Source organism: Zonotrichia leucophrys, chromosome 28 (genome assembly GCF_028769735.1).
Source record: "Zonotrichia leucophrys gambelii isolate GWCS_2022_RI chromosome 28, RI_Zleu_2.0, whole genome shotgun sequence".
NCBI classification, from domain to species: Eukaryota; Metazoa; Chordata; class Aves; order Passeriformes; family Passerellidae; genus Zonotrichia; species Zonotrichia leucophrys.
In genome coordinates this window covers 1,921,131-1,941,616 of record NC_088197.1, presented here as the reverse complement: position 1 = coordinate 1,941,616, position 20,486 = coordinate 1,921,131, and the positions used below count along the sequence as shown (strand labels likewise).

At 54.1% G+C, this 20,486-nt stretch overlaps 1 protein-coding gene across 2 annotated transcripts in view; it reads left to right on the top strand.

Annotated features, from left to right (window-relative positions):
• The first annotated feature begins 13,238 nt into the window (after positions 1 to 13,238).
• LINGO3 (leucine rich repeat and Ig domain containing 3) overlaps positions 13,239 to 20,486 on the top strand; it is a 32,717-nt gene continuing 25,469 nt past the window's right edge. Inside the window, exon 1 of one of the 2 annotated variants that reach the window (XM_064734397.1) lies at positions 13,239 to 13,924. The gene's annotated coding sequence lies outside the window, so the exon portion shown is untranslated. Of the gene's footprint in view, positions 13,925 to 14,893; positions 15,033 to 20,486 lie in introns of those variants that run through there. The other variant, XM_064734398.1, reaches the window with a different exon arrangement.

Below are 20,486 nucleotides of genomic sequence, written 5' to 3'. Positions count from 1 at the left end.
GATTTTTCCTCCTGAAAAGCTGAGAGGCCTCAGGAACAAAATGTAAACATTGATTATCTGCTGCTGTGAAATGCAACAGGTGCATCTGTGATTGGCACATGTTGGATGTTTCTAATTAATGGCCAATCACAGCCCAGCTGGCTCAGACAGAGAGTCTGAGCCACAAACCTTTGTTATCCATTCTTGCTTTTTCTATTCTTAGCTAGCATTCTGATGAAATCCTTTCTTCTATATTTTAGTATAGTTTTAATATAATTATATCATAAAATAATAAATCAAGCCTTCTGAACCATGGAGTCAGATCCTCATCTCTTCCCTCATCCTCAGACCCCTGTGAACACGATCACAGGACAGGGCTCTGCTTTGCTCAGGGATGTGCTGGGAGGGATCAGCCCCGTGTCTGGAGTTGCCCTTTGGAGTTTTGCACATGCCAGGGAGGGATTTGCATCAAGGCTGACCCTGCTCCCTGTGGATTATCTGGATCTGGGAGCCCAAAGGTGCCTTGGAGCAGCTGAGCAGTGTTTTACACCCAAGGAGGCTCCAGCACCTGGGAGCAGATGGTGACAGCAGTGACAGAGCGCTCTGGCCATCCCCAGCATCTCTGGACATGGAACCACCCCCTCAGAGATGCACAATTCCCAGCCCAGATATTTTTGGAGTGCTGTGAATGTTGACATTTTCCAAAGGCTCTGAGCCCACGTTTGTGTTGCTGCCCTTGTTGGCGTCTCCAAGCTGTTGGTCACAGTTGGGTGGAGGGAGGAGCTGGTGCTACAGCAGATGCCACGGCTGGGCTGGTGTCCAGCTGAGGCCTGGAGATTCACTGTGTGTCACACTGTGGGAAAAGAGATGGAGAAAATGAGGGAAAATGGATGGAAAAATGAGGGAAAAGTGGTACCCAGCAGGCCAGACCCCCCCTCTGTGATGTTGTTCACAGGGGTCTCAGGTTGAGGGAAGAGACGAGGATCTGACTCCATGTTTCAGAAGGCTGATTTATTATTTTATGATATATGTTACATTAAAGCTATACTAAAAGAGTAGAAGAAAGGTTTCATCAGAAGGCTAGCTAAGAATAGAATAGGAAAGAATGATAACAAAGGTTTGTGGGTCGGGCTCTGTGCGAGTCAGCTGGGCTGTGATTGGCCATTAATTACAAACATCCAATATGGGCCAATCAAAGATCCTCCTGTTGCATTCCACAGCAGCAGATAATAATTGTTTACATTTTGTTCCTGAAGCCTCTCAGCTTCTCAGGAGGAAAAAATCCTAAGGCAAGGATTTTTCATAAAAGATGTCTGTGACATCCCCTCCCTGCAAATAGTCCTGTTGAGCAGAGCTGGGAGCTGAGCTGTGCCTCTCCTCCCAGTGTCTTTCCAGCTCCAGCTCTTTCCAGTGAAAGCTCTGGGAAGCACAGCTGGGAAGGGCAGCATTAACATGCACATGCATTAGGTGTGACTCACAAAGCAGAGTCATTTTCAGGTCTGATTATCCTCAGCCCTGCGCTCCCCAAAACTCACTGGTTTTGTTCATATTGCATTTAAAGGTGCTGCAAGATATTAGCTCAGAAAAATGGGAGGTGACAGGGGAGCCTGGGAGCTATGGATGGTTCCCATCCCCACCCCACAGAGGGAAGGAGGGATGAGGTCAGTGCCATCCAGTGTGACCTCCTGGTACCTGTGTCCTCAAGGGGCCTTCAGGTGGGGGGTGCAGAGGAGCTCCCAGGGGTCAAGGATGAGCCAGTCTGGAGAAATTTATTTATAATAGTATGTAGTGACAGGGGAATGGTTTTAAACTGAAAGAGATTAAGTTTAGATGGGATCTTGGGCAGGAATTGTTCCCTGGCAGCGTGGGCAGGCCCTGGCACAGGGTGCCCAGAGCAGCTGGGGCTGCCCCTGGATCCCTGGCAGTGCCCAAGGCCAGGCTGGGCAGGGCTGGGAGCAGCCTGGGACAGTGGGAGGTGTCCCTGCCATGGCATGGGGTGGAACAAGATGATCTTAAAAGTCCCCTCCCACCCAAGCCATTCCATGCTTGTACTGAATTTCTTGGCACTGATTCTTGTTTCTTCTGCCTGCAGAGGAAGAGGCACCTGTGGCAGGTTCAGGGCACCAGAAAGGGTGGGAGTGTAGTGTAAGAGCCTAAATGAGAGATGTGGGACTCCAGGCAGCTCTCCAAAATGCAGTTTATTCTATCTTAGAGGTTCTAGCAGTCCAGGGTGGTGGGTGACAGAGCTGTGCCTACAGCTGTCAGCTCCAGCAGGCATGAAGAGCCTTAGTTTAAGTTACCAATGCATTATATACTTCTCTTTTGGTTAAATTGCATTATACACTTTTCTTTGCTGAGCATCTTAATACAGTAGAACCAATCTATACCTTAACTATTACCTATAGCCTATCATAACTACTGCAATTACCATATTCATGTTACTATTCTCCAAGCACTAAAAGTTAGTACATTACAGTTTAAGCTAGAAGTTGTTTTTCAGTTTTCTTGCAGTAGAAAATTCTGGGACCTTTTTTCTACTTGGAACTTTGCTGACTTGTTTGCCGGTGCTATCTTTCTGCTTGGTAAAAACATCTTCTTGTTTGGGCTGGGTTTATCCTTTGGTGTGAGCCATAAAAACCCCTTCTAACTAACACACCCTTGGCCTCCTTGGTTATCCAGTAAGACTGGCTCTGCAATTCTTTTCTTCTACATCAAAACTTGCTTCCCACTCTACTCTTTCATCAGACTCCACATTTAAAAATCTTTCTCTAAGCACACATATCTGTGAGACTTTCTTGTCAAACTTTCATCCTTCCCAACAAAGGGGTATCCAGGGGATGGGGATTTCATCCTGGGCTTGAAGAGGCTGAGGGCTTGGGGAGCAGCAGCCCCCAAGCATTTCCCCTCCATGCAGGCAGCCCAGAGCAGATGTCCTCCCACCAGCCGTGCATCATTCATGCAAGAGTGCTCCCTGTCTGATAAATCATGTTGGGAGAGACAAGACACAATGAGGCTTTTAATTATAGAAACAATTAGCAAGGATTAATGACAGCAGTGGTGTGATGGTGTTGTTACTCCCGAAGTTTAATGAAGTTAAACAGTTTTTGTCAGATGTGGGGAGCAGTGAGATCTGCCTTGGGGGTTGGATGCACCTCAGCACCCACCTCTCCTCCTCTCTGTGAGAGACATTTGGGAGCTTCCACGAGGTCCAGGGGCTTGAAGAAGGGGTCAGGGCTCTTCATTTCTCGGTCTCAAGGTTGTTTATTGTATCTTATCTATAAAATTCTTTCTCCTGCCCTGCCGAGGTCTGTCCAGCTGGACAATTCCAGGCACACTGCCTGCCCCCAGGGCAGTGTTATGTCTTTATACTAAAAACTACCTGTACAATGTTTACAATTACTTTCTAACACCTATCACCTATGTTAGACAGTGAGCTTCTACTGTAAACCAATCTGTAAGTGCCACCATCACAGCAGAAGATGGAGGCCAAGAAGAAGAAGAAGGAGAAAGGCTAGACATGCCCAGTTCCCTCCATCTTGCCTCCTGAACCTCCATACCAAAAACCCCAAAATCTACTTTTTCACCCCATGATAACTTCACTATTATTCTACTTAAACTGTTGTGGCTTGCTGATCTTCATATAAGGTTGGTAATTTGCTCTACAGGTCACAATCAAACCCACAGGCATTTTGGGCTCTGTGCCAGGGTCTCTGAGCCCCCTGGCAGGGGTTCTGGCAATCCAGGACAGACAGAGGGATGTTCTGGGTCCTGACACCAAGGATCTGATCCCCACTAACCATGGCATGGTTTGGGTTGGAAGGACATCAGAGATCATCCCATTCCACCCCTGCCATGGCCAGGACACCTTCTGCTCCCCCAGGGTGCTCCAAGCCCACTGTCCAGCCTGGCCTTGGACACTTGCAAAGTCCAGGGGTAGACACAGCTTCTCTGGGCACCCTGTGCCTCCCCACCCCAGCGTACAAAATTCCCACCTGCTTCCCAGACCCAGAAAATCTCCCCAGAACCCCTTTTCTGCCTCCCAGCAGCTCCATCAGCTGATCTTGGGGCTGGGATCCAAGTTTAATCTGTTTAGAAGACACCACCAGAGTCGATGGCTTGGGAAAACACAAAAGTCAGCAGCAGCTTCACTTTGCCTGCAGCCCTGGCTGTTCCCCACAGAGGAGGCTGGGAACAGCAGGGACACAAACACAGAGTGACAGGAGGACAACTGACACCTTGGGGTCACTGGGGTGGCCGGAGCTGTCAGCAGAGGTGAGGTGGCACAAACCACAGCCTGGAGCCTCGAGCTGCCCTTCCTCCTCCCTCCTCTGCAGGAATCTGGGGTGGGATTCTGGACTGGGATACTCAGGGGGATACTTGGGTAGTGCAGATGAGGCTGGGGGCTGGCAGGGGCTGCTCCAAGGGTTTGGCTGCTGGGAGGGGAGAGCTTTGGCCTGAGGGTGATGCCTTGTGAAGGCTGAGCTAGAACTGAGACCAGACAGAGCTAAAGAATAAAGCAAGGATTTATTAGGAGGTCTCAATGGATACACCTTGGGCAGCACAAGAGCCCAGCCAGGGCTGCACCCAGGATGAACCAAAATGGTCCCAAAATGCACAACCAAGCATGGAGTCTCTCCCTTTGATCAATTCTGCTCCATTTGCATCTTGCAGTTCATTGTCCAATTCCAGCCCCAGCCCATGCAGTCCCATCCTTGTTTTTCTCTCTCCAGCCCACGTTGTTTGTGCTCTTGGTCTGAGATTTGGGTCATTTGTCCTTTGTCCCCAGCTGGAGCAGGAATTTGTTTTGTGCACAGAGCTCACTGTCCCCTAATGTGAAGCCCAGACCCACCCACTAAAGCAGCACAGAATGTGAAAAATAGAAAAGCTCAAACCTGAGGCACCAAGGGAGCTGAGTCTCTCTCTCCCCTGCTGAATCCCCCTGGTACCTGCCCCACTCCAGGACGCTGTGCTGGGATCTGGGCTCAGGTCCCTGAGAGCACCCTCTGCTCTGCAGCACCCCCATCCTGTGCCCAGGCCTTCCCCAGGAGGACTGCAAGGTTTGGGGCAGGATTTACCCCAGGACAGAGCAGAGAAACTGGAGCAGACCAAGGGCAGCCCTGAATTCCTCATGGCTCAGGGGTGGAGCAGGGACAGGACAGACAGGCTGGACCACGCTTGGACCAAGTGCCTCAATCCTACAGGTGCCAGTTCACCCAGCACAGCCTGGAAAAGCCATTCCCAGTGTTCCTGCCTGCTGGGGAAGGTTTCCCAGTCCAAGCTGCCTCCTGCTGGATTAATAATTCACACAGTGAGGCAGGGCAGAGACCTCCAAGGAGCTGCTGCTGGAATGAGGAGCAGGGACAGGATGATGGGGACCTGTCGCAGACATCTTTTATGAAAAATCCTTGCCTTAGGATTTTTCCTCCTGAGAAGCTGAGGGGCTTCAAGAACAAAATGTAAACATTGATTATCTGCTGCTGTGGAATGCAACAGGTAGATCTTTGGTTAGCTCATGTTGGATGTTTCTAATTAATGGATAATCACAGCTTAGCTGGCTCGGTCAGAGAGTCTGAGACAGAGCTTTTGTTATCATTTTTTCTTGTTCTATTCTTAGCTAGCTTTCTGATGAAATCCTTTCTTCTATTCTTTTAGTATAGTTTTAATGTAATATATATAATAAAATAATAAATCAAGCCTTCTGAAACATGGAGACAGACCCTCATCTCTTCCCTCATCCTCAGACCCCTGTGAACACGGTCACAGGGACCCTTGGGCACTGCTGCCCATCCTGCCAAGGCCATGGGGTGCAGGGAGATGCACCAGCAGAGGATCTCTGCATCCCTGTGCCAGGTACAGCTCTTGTTTCCAAACAGCTTTTCCTTCCATGGGGGACGTGGGCGGATTTGTTGCCTGTGGAAGTGAGACACTAATAATGCTGGCTGGGTGCCAGGCCTGTTCTCACCTCCAGCACTGACAGCTCCCCAAAATCCTCCTGCCACCTCCGTTCCATGACAGTCCCCCCACCCCAGAGCCCTAGATGGGGATGTGGGAACAGCCAGGAGTGCCCAGAGCCCTGAGTGTCTCCTGCAGCCCCCAGAGGGGCTGGAACTGCCAGCCTGAGTCAACTCCCACACCATCAAGCTGGAGAAATTCCTTCATGCTCCACAGCCATGTCCAGCCACATCCAACCTTGTTCAGCATCAGGGCAGCCAGAACATTCCAGAACCTGCTCCTGGTCCCCACAGAGGGCACAAGGAATGAGGGTTCTTGTGACGGTGTTCACAGGGGTCTGAGGATGAGGGAAGAGATGAGGAGCTGACTCTGTGTTTCAGAAGACTGATTTATTATTTTATGATATATATTATATTAAAACTATACTAAAAGAATAGAAGAAAGAATTTCATCAGAAGGCTAGCTAAGAATAGAAAAAGAAATAATAACAAAGGCTTGTGGCTCAGACAGAGAGTCCAAGCTAGCTGACTGTGATTGGCCATTAATTAGAAACAACCAACATCACAGATGCACCTGTTGCATTCCATAGCAGCAGATAATCATTGTTTACATTTTGTTCCTGAGGCCTCTGAGCTTCTCAGGAGGAAAAATCCTAAGGCAAGGATTTTTTATAAAAGATGTCTGTGACAGGTTCTTCTGGCAGGCAAAACACATCCAGCACTGTGAAGCTTCAGAAGAGACTCTCAGGATCTGGATTCCCTACAGGAGAAACCACCATCTTCATCTTGGTGTTGGCCTGGAGGATTTGGAACCATGGAACCACTGAGGCTGGAAAAGATCTGAGATCACCGAGTCCAATAATTAATGATGATCCAGCAAATCTCAAGCTGTTTCCTGCAAACACATTTCCTGTTTAAAACCTTTTCCCTACCGAGCTCTTGCCCATCTGAGCTCTTGGATGGGCAGGGAAATTAATGATGTGTTCAGGCAAGAAAAGTTTCCCAAGTCTTCCTGGTTACTGAAGGATTCGTCAGCGATCCTCCCTCCCAAATTAGACCTTGTAGACCCCCCCAGCCGATGAATCAGCTCTGCCATCTCTGCATCCCAGCATAATTTGTCTTTCAAGCTAACAGCTCCCATCCCACTCCAAGGACGTGGAGCAAGAGTAGGCAGCAAAAAATAAACCCCAGGACCCCTGTGCTGGACTGGGGAGGGGATAGGGGGACAGATGGGGACAGATGGGGAGTTTCTTCCTTTGCAGTTTGAGTTCATATTCTGGACATGATCCATGTGAGGACAGGGAAGAAGCAGAATTTTGGGGATTGGCACCTCCTTGCCTCAGCACGGCCCTGAAGCAGGAAAGGGACTGGGAAGGGCACATCCGTAAAAACAGAGGAAGGGAAAACCTTGAGAGCCTCCAGCAGGCAAAGGGACAGGGTGTTGTCACCACTGTCACCTGCCAGCGACACCTGGGCACAGGTGAGGGGCTGGGCAGCTCCTGCTTGGGTGCAGGTGCTCTTTTCCAGTTTGGTGTTGTGCATCACTTTCTTCCCAACAAGGGGACAATCCTGGTGGTGACTGGGCTTGCACTGAGCCATGCACACCAAGTGGCAGCGTTTTTATTCCCAAAACAACACCCTGAGGGGTGACTGGTGGGTCAGACATGCTGCCAGCAGGGAGGGAGCCACCAGAAGAGGCTGAAGGGGATGTCCCTGCCTGGTGGCCCCAGTGAGATCCCTCCTGCCCTGAGTCCAGCCATCCCTGGGTGAGAACCTGGCCAGAGACAGGCACAGATTTGGGGGTTTTCAGGTGCAATCTTGTCCAGATTCCCTTGTCCCGGATTTGGGGGTTTTCAGGTGCAATCCTGTCCAGATTCCCTGGGCACAAGGAGCCTCGGATTTGGGGGTTTTCAGGTGCAATCCCATTTAGATCCCTTGGGAACAAGGAGCCCCAGATTTGGGGGTTTTCAATTGCAATTCTGTCCAGATTCCCTGAGGACAAGGAACCCCGGATCTGTGGCATTTCAGGTGCAATCCTGTTCAGATTTCCTGAGGAAAAGCAGCCCTGGATTTGGGGGTTTTCAGGTGCAATCCTTTTCAGATTCCCTGAGGACAAGGATCCCCAGATTTGGGGGTTTTCAGGTGCAATCCTGTCCAGATTCCCTGGGCATAAGGAGCCCTGGATTTGGGGGTTTTCAGGTGCAATCCTGTCCAGATTCCCTGGGGACAAAGAGCCCCAGATTTGAGGGTTTTCAGGTGCAATCCTGTCCAGGTTCCCTGGGGACAAAGAGGCCCGGATTTGGGGGTTTTCAGGTACAATCCCGTTCAGATTCCCTGGAGACAAGGAGCCCCCACCATTCCACATTGTCCCCATCCCTGAGCAGCTCCCAGAGCCGGGAGCTGATGAGGCCGAGCCGATGAATGAAGGGGATTAGTACGTGCTCTGTCTGCGGGTCGCGGTGACACAGGGACACGGGGACGTTTTCCATCTGGAAGGTGCAAATGCCGTGTTTGCCGGAATTCTAATCGCTCTAATGGTGTTTGAAAAGGAGCTGGGAGCTGCTGGAGGGATGCGATGCCACCGGCAGATAAAGGCAGGAGGGAGGGCGGGGGTGGCAGCGCGGGTTCCGTGCGCTCTCTGCGGCTCGGGGAGCGTGGGCTGGATCCCATCAGGAGCGATTTCCTCACGGGAGGGAGAGGAGAGGCCGCCCCCGGCTCCCCGAGGGTGGGGGAGTGATGGGAGCCCACCGGGAACGGAGCTGGGTCAGGGATGGGGAGGCGACCTGGGAGCTGTTGAGACAGGAATTACATGGAAAAAAAAAACTGGTTCTCATCTATGTGCCTGGATGAGAGACTGAGGAGAGGCACAGGGGCAGGGGCTGAGCTCTGCTCTGGCACAGGGACAGGAGCCCAGCAAGGGCTGCAGCTGTGCCAGGCCTTGGCATGGAGCTCAGGGCAAGGTTCTGCCCCCCGAGGCTGCTGGGCACTGCCCAGGCTGCCCAGGGAATGGTGCCAAGGCTGCCAGAGCTGCAGGAGCTCCCAGGGCTGCTCAGGGTGGGGGTGTTGGGGTGGCTGGGCAGGGACAGGGGCTGGGCTGATGATCCCTGAGAGTCCCTTCCAACTCCTCTTATTCTGTGATTCCATGATTCTCTGATTCTGGGATTCCATGGTTCCATGATTCTGGGATTCTGTGATTCTGGGATTGTCCTGCCCATCCGCACCAGGACAGCCCCACAACCCTGCCAAGCACACCCCAGCCCTGATAAAAATTACCATACTGTGTTACACTTTAAACCCTAAAAACTCCTCTTTGGGCCCCTTCTGCCAAGCTGGCAGGGTCTGCTCTGATCCTTGGGCCTGTCTGCAAGCAGAGGGTGTTGTTCCATCAAAAGGGGATTACCTTCAGCCAGCCACACCATTGTTTTCCAGTTGTTCAGTATCTAAGGGATCTCAAAGCTTGCTTTCATTTCAATCTCGCTTATAGTTTCCATATTCTCAAAATCTTTTGCCAGGCAATCATATTTACAAGGCTTTCCTGTTTCAATTTTCCCCAACAAGGAGGAAATCCTCCTTTGGTGGAATTTGTCACCTTGAGGTGACATCAGGGCCAGAAGGGACCCAGAGATGAGGCCTCACTTAGGGGCTGCAGTGGGAGGAAGGGCAGGTGAAGATCCCAGCATTGAAACCCAGGCAGGGAGAGAAGGGAAAGGTCCCTTTCCCTCCTGCTTGGATCAAAACCCTTCACCTGATGGTGCTGCTGCTTGGCACAGCTCAGAACAGCAGGTTCCTGGCCAGAGAAACTTCCATTGTTATTACCAAATATTTATTAAAAGGAACTGGGCTCAGTCACGGGCTCAGGCTGTGTGTGCAGAGCCCTGTTCCCTGTGCTCTGTTCCCTGCCAGAGCCCTGCTCTGTACACCCACCCGGGGCTCTGGCAGGGAACAGGAGCTGGGACTGTCCCTCCTCGATGGTTCCTGCTCAAAATGAACAGATCTGAAGTGTAAACACGGAGATATTGGGGTCAGGGCAGAGCTTGGGCTGGAGGAAATGGGATTTGGAGGGGGAACAAGAGGGTTTGGTGGGGAAACAAGAGGGTTTGGAGGGGGGAAAAGAGGGTTTGGAAGGGAAACGAGGGTTTGGAGGTGGAACAAGAGGGATGGAGGGGATAAAAGAGTGTTTGGAGGGGGAGCTCAGGGCTTTGGAGGGGGAACAAGAGGGTTTGGAAGGGAAACGAGGGTTTGGAGGTGGAACAAGAGGGATGGAGGGGGTAAAAGAGGGTTTGGAGGAGGAGCCCAGGGCTTTGGAGGGGAAACAAGAGGGTTTTGAGGGGTAAAAGAGGGATTGGAGGGGGAACAAAAGGTTTGGAGGGTTAGAAGAGGGTTTAGAGGTGGAAAAAGAGGGTTTTTGGAGGGGGAACCCAGGGCTTTGGAGGGGAAACAAGAGGGTTTTGAGGGGTAAAAGAGGGTTTGGAGGGTAACAAGAGGGTTTGCAGGGGAACAAGAGGGTTTGGAGGAGTAACTGAGGGTTTGGAGGGGAAACAAGAGGGATTGGAAGGGAACAAGAGGGTTTGGAGGTGGAACAAGAGGGTTTGCAGGGGAACCACCCCAGCTCCGTGCACAGCAGGTCACAGATGTCACTCGTGGTGTGGCAGCCACTCCTCCCGGTGCCCCCCAAACCTCACAGTGGGGCTGTGCCCCCAAATTTCCATGCTTTAATCCTTCCAGAGTGCACACCTGAGGAGAATCTGCGTTTTTGGGTGTGATGGGTGCCCAGGCCAGAGTGAGCCCATGGGACCTCCTGGTGCCACCATGGGACCATGGTGCCACCTCAGCAGGGCTCTGGAGAGGGTGGCTCCAGGCTGGATGGAGGGGACAACACAGGGGCACCGTGCCCTCCAGTGATGTTTGGGGCACTGCAAAGCTCTGGCCAGCACAGAATAAGCCCCCAGCTCAGCCCTAGGGGTAAATCCTGGTGACAGTGCTGTCCCCAGTCCCTGTGGTGTGGCTGGCTCTGCTCAGGAGCATTTGGGGCTGGGGGCTCTGTGCTGCCAAGCCAGGAGTGGCTCCCTGGTATCACCATTTATCTGGTCTCAAAAATCAAAGGTAAAAGCAGATTGCAAGTCTACATTTTGAGTATTTGCTTTTACTTAGATTAATAAGTCTTTCAGTTCATGTTTTGAGATGTATGAACATCTTTTATCTTGTAAAATTTCCTCAGTCTGGTCAAAAATGTCCTATAGATAAATGATGTCTCATGCTGTAGCTTAGGAGCTTTCCCAAAACCCTCTAATTTTGTGGATTCCCACACCCTGGCACACTCAGGGCATCATCCCAGCTCCCCAAAACCCCAAATTCTGTAGGACCACGTGGAGTGGGAGCATCCAGCTGGCTCCTTCGAGGAGCCCATCGAGGTTCCCATTAGGCAGAATTAATGGGCACCAGGAGCCTGCTCTCATCACTGCTGCATCCTGAATGGGGACAAAACCATCCCAGGCTGTCCCTGGAGCTGGCAGGGCTGGAATGCTGCATTCAGGCTGGCAGGGAACCAGCTTGGCCATGGCAGGAGGGGTTGGCAGGGAGGGAGAGATCCCTCAGATCCTTCACTTCACCACAGAGGGCAAACTGGGGGCAAAAGGGATTTTGTTTCTCACTTTGTTGGAATTGATTTTTTCCCCTTGGCACGTTTCAGTCAAAAACTCTTTGAGATTTTGAGCGTGTGCCAGAGCAGCTGCGATTTTTTTTTTTTTATTTCTCTCACACTTTTTTTTTCCCTAAATCATTTTGCTGAGTCTGTGTGAAAATGCCCCAGAAAGCAACAAAACTTGTCAAGACACTCCCAAGAGCTGGCTCACTTGGAACAGCATCTCCAAAGGCAGGGACCCTCCTTGGAGCAGCCTCAGGGTGCTGCCACTTCTGTGTGTCCCCCCAAACTGGGGCACAGTTGGACTGGGTGGTCCTGAAGGTCTCTTCCCACCATGATGATTATATGATTCTGTGATATTTGTGTTCCCAGGTGGCCCCATTTCATCCCTATCCTGATGCTCAGCAGGATTTTGGAGGTTTTTGGTGGTTTATGCGTCCCCATCCTCATTTGTGGGGGTGCTGGTTTTGTTTATGGCTCTTGGGACAGACGTGACATGTGGGGGTAAAGGAGGGGTCCGGGTCCCATCTCAGCGCCCCAAATGCTGATGATTATATGATTCCATCACATTTGTGTTCCCAGGTGGCCCCATTTCATCCCAATCCTGATGCTTAGCAAGATTTCAGAGGTTTTTGGTGGTTTATGGGTCCCCATCCTCATTTATGGGGTCCTATTTTTGTTTAGGGCCAGGCTCATGGGACAGAGGTGACATGTGAGGGTAAAGCTCCTTAAGGAGGGGTCTGGGTCCCATCTCAGCACCCCAAATGCCACAGCCCCTGTCAGGGACCTCCTCCCCAACCTGTCCCTGCCTCCTGGCCTAAGATCCCTTTGGATTTATGTTCATATTGAAGCCAATTTGAATTAATTGGAGCACCAAGGGTCCCATGGGATTCTCCAATGTCCAGTGCTAGACTCTGCCTTGGGGAAGCAGAACTGGTCACCTCAGCCTGGTGCTTTGTCCTGCTCCTTCCTCAAAGCCCAAAATAATGCCAGAAGGGCATTGGGGTTAATGGGTGGGACAGGGAGCCCAGAGGGGGAGCAGGGCTGAGCCAAAACTCACAGCCCAGGCATGAACCACAACCTGCCAGTTCCCTTTGTGCCTTGGTTTCCCCCAAAATTAAATAATGCCATGAAGGGAGCACAGTAAGACAGAAATAACTTGATTTTCTGGTGAGGTGCTTGGGGAGGGGACAAGGACAAAGCAGCCTGCTCCAACCTGGGGCTCCCTCAGCACCCTCAGTGCACTTATCAGCACTCTGCTCCCCCAAAATCACCTCTAACCCAGGCCAGCAGGCTGGAGAGCATCTTCCAGCCGGCAAAATCAGCTCCCAGCACGGGGATGGGGAGCTGGGTGGGAGCAGCAGCAATTCCCCCATCCTTGATTGAAACAGCACAGCCTGAGGGGCCAGGGCGGGGGGGACGCTGCTTAATTGACTCTGTGCTTTTGATACAGCTGCTTAATGACTGTGTTCAATTAGCCAGAATCACCTTTTCATCCTGGGGGATGGAAATGAGACGTGGATTGCTCTGGCACACCCTCCCCCCCACGCCAGCCGCTTAAAAATCCATCCCCAAACCAAACCGGCCGCGATTTTCATTCCTGGATTTTTCATCTTTTCCTAAGGAGATAAGTTGATATTGTTTAAAACAGCAACGAAATTCCTTCCCAGCCACATAAATCTCCTGGTTTTAACCGCAGATCCAGGGCTGAGGCTGGGGATGAAGCTCGAATGGGAAAGACCGAGCTGCGTGTGCCTGCAATGAAATTATAAATCCACATCCCGGAGCAAGCGAGCAGCAGGAGGCACCAGGAACCTCCATCAGCAGAAGCGCTGGGCTGCAGCAAGGGATGGGATTGGGAGTGGAACCGACAGGGCTGGGAGAGCTGTTGGCATTTCTCCTGACAAAACCCTGCACAAACGGAGCCAGCCCAGGTGGAACCACAGCGTTGGACCCGCCTGGTGCTCGGCGCTGAGCCCCGTTCCTGCCCCCTGAGCTCTGCCCTCAGTTTCCTCAGCTGTAAAGTGAAGAAGATGCTGCCAAGCCCTGCTTGAAAAGCGCTGTCAGACGCAGCAAATGTCACCCAATGGCTCAGGTGGTGCTTGGTCAGCTGGCACACAGCACATCAAGGGCACAGCACGCTCTGCATCAGCTGCCCTCTGAGGGACCAGCAAGGCTAAGGCCAGCCTGGACTGACCAGTGATGAGTGGAGAGGAGCAACAATTCCACCCTGCAAGCCAGAGCCAAGGAGGGAATTGGCCTCTGCCACCCTCAAAGCCCAATTAACCAAATCAGCACAGCTCAGGAGGCTTCGGCAGGAGCAAGAGGAGAACTCCAAGGAGGAATTGCAATGGTGAGTGCTGGTCCCAAGGGGGATGGGGATGCTGCTGGGGGGCTCCAGGTCATTGTCCCGTGAGCCTGGCACCTCCTGGCACTGCTGCAAGGGACACTGGAGCCCAATGTGGGGGCACAAACTCAGGAACCCTGCTCAGGCTGGGGGCTGTGCTCATTCCTGGGGTCACAAATTCCTGTTTGTGCCCTGATTGCCCCAGCTTCCCATGGGATGGAGAGGGAGTGGCTGTGTCCATCCACAACCACCTCCACCCCCAGTTCAGAGGGCAGCTCAGGGTGAGGTGGCCCCCAAACCCTGTCCTGGGGCAGGCAGGGGGATGCAAACAGCCGGTCATGGGGATGGGCTGGGAGGTGGGTCGGTATCTGCTGCTATGGGGCAGAGGGACCAGGTGAGTGGGCAGGTGGGTACCTGTGTGTGCTGGCATGGAGGAAGCCCAGGCAGGGCAGTGTGGGGGTACCCAGGTGTGCAGAGTGGGTCTGGGGGAACCCAGGCAGGGTGCTCGGGGGTACCCCACAGTGCTGGCATGGGGCTGTGTACCCCAGGCACGGTGCTCGGGGGTACCCAGGTGGGCAGAGTGGAGTTGTGTACCCCAGGCACGGTGGTCAGGAGTACCCCATGGTGCTGGCGTGAGGTTGTGTACCCCAGGCAGTGTGGTCGGGGGTACCCCCACAGTGCTGGCATGGGGTTGTGCACCCCAGGGACGGTGGTCGGGGGTACCCCACGGTGCTGCCATGGGGTCGGGGACCTCAGCAAGGGCACTCCGAGGCTCGGACACCCCAAGCTGCCTGGCTGAACCCCTCCATTTGCTCACGGCTGCGCGGGGAGGAGACCCCCGTGCCCTTCCCTGCGTTCCTCCGGGGCCGTTCCCGTTCTCCGCGCATCGCCCCCGGCCCCGTCCCTCCCCCGGCCGGGCGGGGGGCGCGGGGGGCGGCTCCGCGCACGGCCCAGCGCGGCTGGAGAGGCGCTGCCGCCGCCGCGCCGCCCCCGGGGACGGGCCGGGGCCGGGCCGGGGTCCGTCCGGAGCCGCCGCCGCGCCGCCCCCGGGGCTGCGGCTCTGCCCGCGCCGCCGCCGCCGCACCATGGGCAGCCCCGCAGCGGCAGCCGAGCGGTGAGTGCGGGGTCCCGGGGCCGGGGAGGGTCGTGCCGAGCCGCACACGTGGAGCCGGGGGGCGGCCGCCGAGCCCCCGCCGCCTCTGGGGACACACAGCCTCCCTCCATCCCTCCCTCCATCCCTTCTTCCATCCCTCCTTCCATCCCTCCCTGCCCGCTGTGCCCACCGCCCGCAGGCCCCTCGCAGCCCCCGCCGTGCCCGGGGTCGCACCGGGGGTGGCGGTGGTGCCGCCTCGCCCGCCCCTGCCCCGCTCCATCCCCCGGGGGTCCGGTACCCGCAGTCCCCCCCGGCCCGGTTTGGGCTGGAGCCGCCGCTCGCAGCCCCTTCCCCGGCACAGCCGAGCGGCTCCGGGCATCGCCGGGCGTCGGGAAAGCTTCTCCCAAATCCTCTCGTTCGTGTTTCCCCCACGGGCGCTGCAGGTCCTCACTCCTCGCCGCCCCAGGACCCTTCCTGCCTCTTCTTCCCCGAGCATCCCGGATTTTTTAGGCGGATTCTCCGCTCGAAAATTCCGAGGGTTGGTTTAGGCGCGGATGGTTAGCGGGTTGTGTTTCTCGGGGAAATGGAGCAGGCAGCAAGCGCAGCATTCCTGGCTCCTATCGCCGTGCTGGAATAGCAGCCTTTGCCTCTTCCCACTCTCCATCCAGAGTACTTTTGTGCCAGTTCCTTAATCCACTTGCAAAGTGGATTTGAGCTAAAACCTCACAAAAGGTGCTCCAATTCCCGCGGCAGCGGTTGCAGAGGAGCAGCTGCTTTTTCTGTTCCTACCCTGAGATGAGGTTTTTGGGAAGGAGAAAAGAGCAGCCAGGAAGGGAGAGAGGATGGCAGGAGAAGGCAGAGTGCCTGGGAAATAGATGGAGAGTGGAGCCGTGCTGGGCTCTGCAGCCTGACAGCACCCAGAGCACAAACCCGGCCCAGGGGAGTGAGGAGCGCTGGAGCCAGGGCAGCTGGAGAGGGAAGTGACCAGGATTGGGGATGTTTGGTGGCCTGGGGACACCAACCTGGGCCTAGCAGAGCTCCTGGCTGCTGCTTGGTTTTGTGGATGGTGTCTCATGCACTCTCACCCAGCCTGCAGGATGGAGACCCCAAAACCCAGCACCAGCCCCAAAACAGGGGTGGCACCATGGGAAAAGCCTCATCCAGGCAGGCAAAGTTCCTACAATCCTCTCCATTCAAACATGAGGCGTTAAAACCAAAAACCCTTCCAAGAGCAGAGCTGCCCAGCAGTGATGTGGTCCTGTGTGGGTTAAAATCCCAAATGCAGGTGTTGAACCCTGCAGCAACCCTTTGGGAATTGTGGGGCCCTTGGGGTTGCTCTGCACCCCAGAGCTCCATCACCCCTGGCAGGATGGAGATGGGATAAAATCCCAGCACCCTGGGGCATGGCAGAGAGCGTGGTGCACGTCCTTTAAATGGGAGAATAATTGAAGATGAGTAGGAGAGCTGCCAGCTGGGCAGCCTGGGGCTGATCTGGTTTAATTTTGTGCTGATGTTTTTATCACCAATGTTTCTGTGGCATTCACAGAGGGGAGGCAGAGGAGCTGCTGCCTCTGGCTGCTGGAGGACAGGTGGAGCTGAATGGGTTTTGGCCAGAGCAGCTTGGAGAGGTGATTTTTGGTCCACTCAAGATTTCTTACGGTTTTTACATTGCAAAAACCCTACCTGGGTGTCTGCAGCCTTTCCCAAAACTCTTGGCTTGTGGGCTGATCTTGGGGGAAGATGCTCTCCAGTGCCCATCCTGCAAAACAGCTGGGGGAGCATCCCCAGAGCAGGGAGCAGGAGGCAGAGCAGCTTCAGGAAAGAGTTGGCTTAAAAATCAGCAAAATCAAATTTTGCTTTTAACCTGCCTTGTTGGAGGAGGGAGCAGGAGGAACGGGGGCTGGGTTGTGTTTCACCCATCCAGGGCATTAATGCTGGGCAGAGCTGGGATATATCCCAGGCTCAGCCTTTCCTGCCAGGCTCAGCCTTTCTGGGGGATGCTGACAGAATCAAATTTTGCTTTTTCCTGCCCTGTTGGAGGAGGGAGCAGGACAACAGGAGGAACAGGGGCTGGGTTGTGTTTCACCCATCCAGGGCATCCATGCTGAGGCTGGGACATATCCCAGGCTCAGCCTTTCCTCTCAGGCTCTGCCTTTCTTCCCAGGTTCAGCCTTTCCTGCTCAGCTCAGCCTTTCTGAGCGTTGAGCTTTTGCTGATCCCTGGCTGAAGATAGCAGGGCCAGGGGCTTTTTTCCTATTTTGTAGTGTTGAGAGCTCAGGAATGTCTGCTTTTATTAGCTGTGCTAATCCTGCCTCACCAGAGGACTCATCTCTGGCTCCAAGGCCCAAACCTAATCCCTGCTTTTCCCTCCTGGGCCCGAATTAAACCCTGGACTCACAGACGGAGTCGGCGCCGGCTGCACTCAGCATTTAAAGGTTTTCAATCCAGCATTTAAAGGCTTTCAATCCACGTGTTTGGGATGGATTTTTCCCAACTCCTGGCTGTCAGATCACTCCTGTTTCTCCCCCCTCAGCATCCCACCATGGAGCAGGTGGCTCCTGTTCTCTCCGTGAGGAGCAGGAGCTGCCATAAGGCAGGAGGAGTTGGGCTGCTCCGGCAGCTCGGAGCTGTGTTCCCATCCCCGGGATGGGGATGTGGAAAAGGCAGAGGGGTGTTGGGAGCCCTGGGAATGCTGCTGGGAATGTGAAGCACACGTGGCTGGGTGTGCTGGGCGTGGGCAGCGGCGATTCCCGTGCCGCCGGTGCGTGTGGGCAGCAGGGTGGGATCCTGGCACCAGCAACAGCTCCCTAAAGGCTCAGTTCTGAGGGAAGGGAGGTGGGAGCCAAGTGAGGCCATCCCTGGGGTTGTCCCCAGTGGCACTGATTTGCCACGAGGCTCCCAAACCCCTCTGTGTGCGTGTTGTGCCTCAGTTTCCCTGGCTGCAGGGGTTGGGGAGTGGAGCCTGGCTTTGCGTGCGGGCAGCCCAGGTGGGACTCCTGGCATCAGCAGCTTCTCCCCACGCCCCCAAAGGCACAGCAAGAGGGAAGGGAGGTGGGAGCCAAGTGAGGCCATCCCGGGGCTTGTCCCCAGTGGCACTGATTTGCCACGAGGCTCCAAAACCCCTCCGTGTGTGTGCCGTGCCTCAGTTTCCCTGGCTGCAGCGGTTGGGGTGCGTGTGGGCAGCCTGGGTGGGATCCTGGCACCAGCAGCACCTCCCCGTGTCCCCACAGGCACAGCTCTGAGGGAAGGGAGGTGGGAGCCATCCCTGGGCTTGACCCCAGTGGCACTGATTCACCATGAGGCTCCAAAACCCTTTTGTGTCTGTGCCGTGCCTCAGTTTCCCTGGCTGCAGGGGTTGGGGTGTGCAGCCTGGCTTTGGAGGGTGGCACAGACCCTCAGCAGCCAAACTCCTGCTGCCTGTGGGGGCTGTGGAGCAGTGGTGGGGTTGTCTGAGCAGGCAGAGGGAGCACCTGCAGGGTGCTGCAAGGTAATCCCTGCAGCTCCATGGACCTTGTTTCTGGTCCGTGGTGCTGCAGGGAGGGTGGGAGGTGCTGCCTGAGCCCAAATGGCCACTCTGGGATGCTGGAAAAGCCCCAGAACAAACAGGTGAGGGCAGAAATGATCAGTGAGAGGGGATGAAAAGCAATAAATCCCATGAGAATGCTTGGAAACGCTGCTGAGAGCCTCAGTGGCTGTGGAAGGGAAATGGATTTGGGCACCCTCAGCTGACTTTTCTGTTTGTGAAGTTTTTATAGGGTTTACCTTGAAACACAAAGCAGCTGCTGCCACGAGGATTGGCTCAGGGCTTGTGGGAGCAGGGAGGCAGCAGTGGGACAGGCTGGGCCAGAGCTTTGCTCAGCCACTGGCAATGGAATGTGCTGGATTCTCCTTTGGATCCCTTTGAGCCGTGGTGTTTGGGGCTGCAGCTGGAACCCCACGGGTGCCCCAGGTCTGTGGGGTGTCAGAGGTGTCCCTGCTCAGGAGGGGCAGAGTGGGGAAATGGCCCTGGTGGTGGGAGAACAGGGGAATGGCAATTTGAATTTGCTGCTGTCCTCAGCTTGCCCATTTTACGTGGAAAAGAGGGAATGGCAGCCCTGGTGGTGGGAGAGCAGGAGAATGGCAATTTGATGGGGCAAAGTGGGGAAATGGCCCTGGTGGTGGGAGAGCAGGGGAATGTAAAACAGGCAAGCCAAGGACAGCACCAAATTCATCCCAGAACAATCAAACAGCAGAGATCGGGATGGAGAATTTGGGCAAACAGAAACAGCTTTAGCAGGGATGGGTTAAAAACAAAGCACAGAGGGTCTGGGCTGTGCTCCCCAGGCTGCTGTGGTGCCTTGGCATCCACAGGGGCACCCCAATGCAGGATCCACCTCTCTGAGTGTGTGACAGCGTTCACAGGGGTTTTCAGAGAAGGGAAGAGATGAGGATCTGACTCCATGTTTCAGAAGGCTTGATTTATTATTTTATTATATATATTACATTAAAACTATACTAAAAGAATAGAAGAAAGGATTTCATCAGAAGGCTGGCTAAGAATAGAATAGCAAAGAATGATAACAAAGGTTTGTGGCTCGCCTCTGTGTCCGAGGCAGCTGGGCTGTGATTGGCCATTAATTACAAACATTTAACATGGACTAATCACAGATCCACCTGTTGCATTCCATAGCAGCAGATAATCAATGTTTACATTTTGTTTCTGAGGCCTCTCAGCTTCTCAGGAGGAAAAATCCTGAGGAAAGGATTTTTCATAAAAGATGTCTGCGACATGAGTGTGCCCTCCTCCCTCCTCTGCCTCTTCCCTTCCTCCCTGCCTTCCTCCCCCTGAATTTTTCATGCCACCACGAGCTCAGCTGTGCTTTGCAGCCCCATCCATCAGGAGGGTTTGGTTTTCAAAGCTGTCCCAGCTCTGCCCAGCTCAGATCTGGAGCGCCGGGGCTCCTTGTTCAGCTCCCGATGTGCCAACCAAAATAGCAGCGGCCACACAGTGGAGTGGAGAGGAACAAGTGTTACTGGGAATTAAAATGACAGATCTCAGCATCAAGGTCTCCGAGGGTTTGTGCTTTATTAAGCAACAGTGAGTTCATGGGAAAGGACTTTGACTCAGAGCACCGGTTGTGTCTACAAGAAAAGAGAACCAGCGTCTATATTTAGGCTCAGGCTGTGGTGGGGAGCCAGGGCAGGCACCGAGGGAGGGGAGCTGGGCATCCTCAGCTCCATGGGGATGAGCCCTGGCCCTGCAGGGCAGAGTGGGGAGCAGGAGGTGGGCACATCTCAGCTTTGGGATTGTGGAATCCCCAAGGTTTGGGTTGGGAGGGACCTTAAAGTCCATCCAGCCATGGCAGAGACACCTTCACTGTCCCAGGGTGCTCCAATGCTGTCCAGCCTGGCCTTGGGCACTGCTCTGGGCACCTGTGCCAGGGCCTGCCCACCCTCACAGGGATGGTGCTGCAGAAGAACAACCCTGGTTCTCCT